Genomic DNA, 4,501 nt, shown 5'->3' with positions numbered 1-4,501 from the left:
ATTCATTTATTAATGTTTTCATTAAAGTGATTATAAAAATATGATTTTACCTCTGAAAATTTATCTTAAGCCATAAGGTTATTTGTAAAATAATATGGAAATTTGATTTCACTATTTTAGAAAATTCAACTGGTGGTAATCTTGACAATTAACTACATTCATTGTTTCCACCTTTAAAGTAAGCATTAAAATGCTTGTTTTTAATTAATAACACATAGAATTCAATAAGAATAATGAATGAATTTATGTTAAATTTCCCCCTTTGTTAGGTGATTTTGTCAGGGAGAGTTATAAATATCTAAAACCATCAGTAACTTTGAAATAAAGACAATGAATGCACAGAAAAAAAAAGTTTCATGAATAAAGTGTTTGTAATTTAATAGGAACATGGTAAAAATGGAAATTAAGAACCTATAAAATGCATTATTACAGACATAAGTTACCATTTCTTAATTATACTTGCTCACTTTATATGAGGCTTTTGTTAGTTAGGTCAAAGTTATACAGGATTCTGTGTGTGTGTACATGACAGAGACAAACAAGGAGAGAGGGAGAGAGAGAGAAAGACAGACACTATTTGAGAGCTCCTAAAAGTTAGTGGAATAGTGGAATTAAAAGGTGAATTTATTTTTGCCCCCCACCAAAAAATCAACTGAAGGGTGGGCATTAAATGCTGCTTTTTTGTGTGTGTGTGACAGATAGATTTAGACAGTGAGAGAGAGAGACAGAGAGAAAGGTCTTTCTTCCGTTGGATCACTCCTCAAATATAAGCTACGGCTGGCACTGCGCTGATCTGAAGCCAGGAGCCAGGTGCTTCCTCCTGGTCTCCCACGTGGGTGCAGGCGCCCAAGCACTTGGGCCATCCTCCACTGCCTTTTTTTTTTTTTTTTTTTTTTTTTTTTTACATTTTTAAAGTTTAATGAGAAATTAAAAAAAAAATGCAAACAGAAAGAAGTTCATTTGCTTTAATGTTGTACAAAAAAAAAATGAGTAGAACCAAAAGTAAATAAACATTATCACATTTGTTTACACCACTATCTAGTTCTTCATATTAACTTTACTATTCAAACAATAGAAAGTTAAGTGGCAACTTAGGGAATGGGAAAAAGATAAAACCAAAAACCTCTTCTACCACATTTATTCTTCTACACCGTGTACAGCTGTGCTCACAGAGACGGCTTCTTTCACTTTTCCACTGTGCGTAATTCAGTTGTATATAAAATTGAACCTGCTCAACAGCTGAGGGAGACTAGAAATGATGGGTCCATATCCTGGTGCATTGTCATACAATTCAAACAAGGGTGCAGCTACCAGCTTGTAATTTTAAGGGACTGCAAACAAGGCTTTCTCTTGAAGTTGAACCAGAAACAACTTCTTATGTGCCTTAGGCTTTGCAATATGTGCAGGAATATATGGATACTGAGGAGGTTCAAAATTTGGTCTCCACCAGTTACCAATGCAGTCATCAATGACCCAGTCTTGCAGAACTCCATCTTGGCGGCCTAGTATCTCTGTCATTAAGCGTTTTAGTCCTTCACCTTCATCTTCTCCTGGGTTAAGTTCACCACCAGGTAATTTGAAGAAAGTTGTTCCCAGTTGTAGCAGTAACACATGGGGTAGCCGGTGCTCGTGTACAATCAGAACCCCTTCTACAGTCCTCCTCATTCCAATTTTATCAAATTCTTCCTGCATGCGCTGAAATCTGGCTGCAACAGAACTGTCCTTCTCATAGAGAGGCTCTTTTGTGCCAAAAGTATAATTGGTAAGAGGATAAAGGTTGATGGTGCGCTGCAGGGTGAGGGGCTTAGTCCGCTGGATGTACTTGTTGCCAAACTGATTGACCCCATGGGGCCAGCCAGTCTGCGAGCGATTGGGCGATTGGGCGGTACCACCATTGGCGACATGCTGGTGGTGAGCAGAAATCGGGAGGTGAGGGAGATTTTTTCCCCCGTGCGGGCAGCGGTTATCTGCGACCTACTCAGTAGCTGCTGCCCGCCATTAACATGAGATAGATTTAGACAGTGAGAGAGAGAGACAGAGAGAAAGGTCTTTCTTCCGTTGGATCACTCCCCAAATATAAGCTATGGCTGGCACTGCGCTGATCTGAAGCCAGGAGCCAGGTGCTTCCTCCTGGTCTCCCATGCGGTTGCAGGCGCCCAAGCACTTAGGCCATCCTCCACTGCCTTCCCAGGCCACAGCAGAGAGCCAGACTGGAAGAGGAGCAACTGGAACTAGAACCCAGTGCCCATATGGGATGCTTTCGCTGCAGGCGGAGGATTAACCAAGTGAGACATGGTGCCGGCCCTAATGCTGCTATTAATAGGACACTTGGGACAACCACATCCCATATGTGAGTGTCTTCAGATCATTCTAATTTTATTATTTTTCCATGTACAGAAATTAATAACTCTAGGAGGATCCATCTCTATCTGTGCAGTACAAGGAAATGAAGATTAATAGTGGCATTGATTGAATAGCTGTAACTTAAGAGAATGAAATTAATTGGTATTTCTCTAGTAGAGTGAAGTTTATGTTCTGTCTGTGAAATAATTATAAAAAATTAAGATAAGATTATTATTTGGGATAGGGGAAGAGGAAAAATATGTGAAAAATGGTCTCAGGTTTTGGTAAAGAAATAATTCATTACACCATATTTAGTCCCTATGTTCCTAATCCAGTTCAATTGTGGATTTCCTAGATTTGCTTTCTTCAGTCAGATTGGTTGAATAACTATTATAGCAGTACTAATATCCAAGACCTTCAACTATTAAAATATCTTTTCCTCACCATAATTCTAAGCTGAATGTTTTTATCTGTCTTTTTATTTTTTCCTAATCAGTACACGGTATAAACTCTAAGGCACCAAAAATTAACACAGATTAAGATGATAGTCAAGACATTTGGCTGAGAATAAAGCTGCCACAAGTTTGGAAACTGGCAAGTGGCTGGCATTGTAGGGTAGTTGGTTAAACTGCTTTTTTGCCTGCAAGGTTGATATCCTATGTGGGCACTGGTTCGAGCCCCGACAGTTCCACTTCTTATTCACCTTCCTGCTAATATGCCTGGGAAAACAGTGGAAGGTGGTCCAAGTCATTGGTCCCCTGCATTCATGTGGGATACCTGGATGAATCTCCTGGCTCCTGTCTTCTGGACTGTGTGAGATTCCATTGTCTCTGTATCCATGTGTGGTTTTTCAATAGACTCCTATTTATTTGACATAACTTGAATTGATTTTTAAAGTCTTTGCTTAGCAAGTTTAAATTTCAGGCCACACTAGTGGATGTGTAAGAAATAAAACTTTTTTTATATATAACATAGTTTAATTACTATTTTGAACCACAATTGCAAAGTATAGCAGAAACTAAACCTCAGAAAATTATGTGTAATTTTAGACACTTTGAGATCCTCCACCACCAGTTCTGACACCATATTTCTGCGGGACTCAAAAACAGACAGGGCAAGAATTGGGGGAATTCGTCTACTGCTTTGTTGCCATTTCTCCACACAGGCACTCATTACTACAGGACCATGGGAAGTACCTCCAGTTCTTTTTTAGTTAATTAATTTATTTTGAAAGTCAATATTATAGAGATAGAGAAGAAGGATCTTTCATATGCTACTTCACCCTCCAGGTGTGTGCAAAGGCCAGGGCAGGGACAGGCCAAACCCGGTAGCCAGGAGCTTCATCCAAGTCTCCTGCACGGGTGGCCATCTTCTGCTGCTGTCCCTGTTATTGGCAGGGAGCTGGATCGGAAGTGGAGCGACCAGGACATAAACTGGCATCCCTATGGGATGTTGGAATCACAGGCAGTGGCTTTACCTGCTACACCACAATGCCAATCCCCATTTAGTTCTTAATATTCCAAGGCTGTTGCAGCATTATTCTTAGCGGTCCACTGCAGGAATGGGAGCTACGGAAAACTTGGTGGAACTGTAAATTTTATTGCACCACTCCTTTACTTTTCTCAGGACCAACATGGAAAACATTTTGAATTTTGGGAACCGTTAGGAACCTCTCAGATCTAAATAGCCTGCAATCTTGTAGTAGCATTTCTGTACTCAGGAAATTGGTCTGTTCCCCCATGATTTATGTAGCCCTAATGTAAAAGTACATAATCTTTCAAATCCCAAAATCTCTGTACTAGTAATTGTATATCTCACTCATTGGAACTTCTCTCTGGAACTTGTTCCAAGATTATTTTTGGAGGAGAGATAAGCACACATCTGATTCAATAGGCTTTGCCTTTTTTCACTTGTATCCTTCTGCTTTATCTTCAGCTGCTGGGCTATTATTTTCTTAACATATACTTACAAAAATTTCAAAAATTCAGAAAAGTAGAAATAATTTTCCAGTGAATACTCATATATCAGTCACTGAATATGCATTTTTGCTGTAATTGTCTTAACCCACATTTATCCACTTACTGCAATATCCACTTCTCAATAATTATTTTTTGTTGACTTTCAAAACAAATTACAGGTATCAGAAAACTTCTACTAA

The 4,501-nt window shown here is 39.1% G+C and overlaps 1 pseudogene; it reads right to left on the bottom strand.

Moving 5' to 3' along the window:
- Positions 1-946: 946 nt before the first annotated feature.
- Positions 947-3,516, bottom strand: LOC100348978 (cleavage and polyadenylation specificity factor subunit 5 pseudogene; annotated as a pseudogene).
- Between the last annotated feature and the right edge of the window lie 985 nt (positions 3,517-4,501).

Source organism: Oryctolagus cuniculus, chromosome 6 (genome assembly GCF_964237555.1).
Source record: "Oryctolagus cuniculus chromosome 6, mOryCun1.1, whole genome shotgun sequence".
Taxonomy (NCBI): domain Eukaryota; kingdom Metazoa; phylum Chordata; class Mammalia; order Lagomorpha; family Leporidae; genus Oryctolagus; species Oryctolagus cuniculus.
Note: the sequence above shows the minus strand (reverse complement) of the source record. Positions and strands in the feature narration are given on the sequence as shown.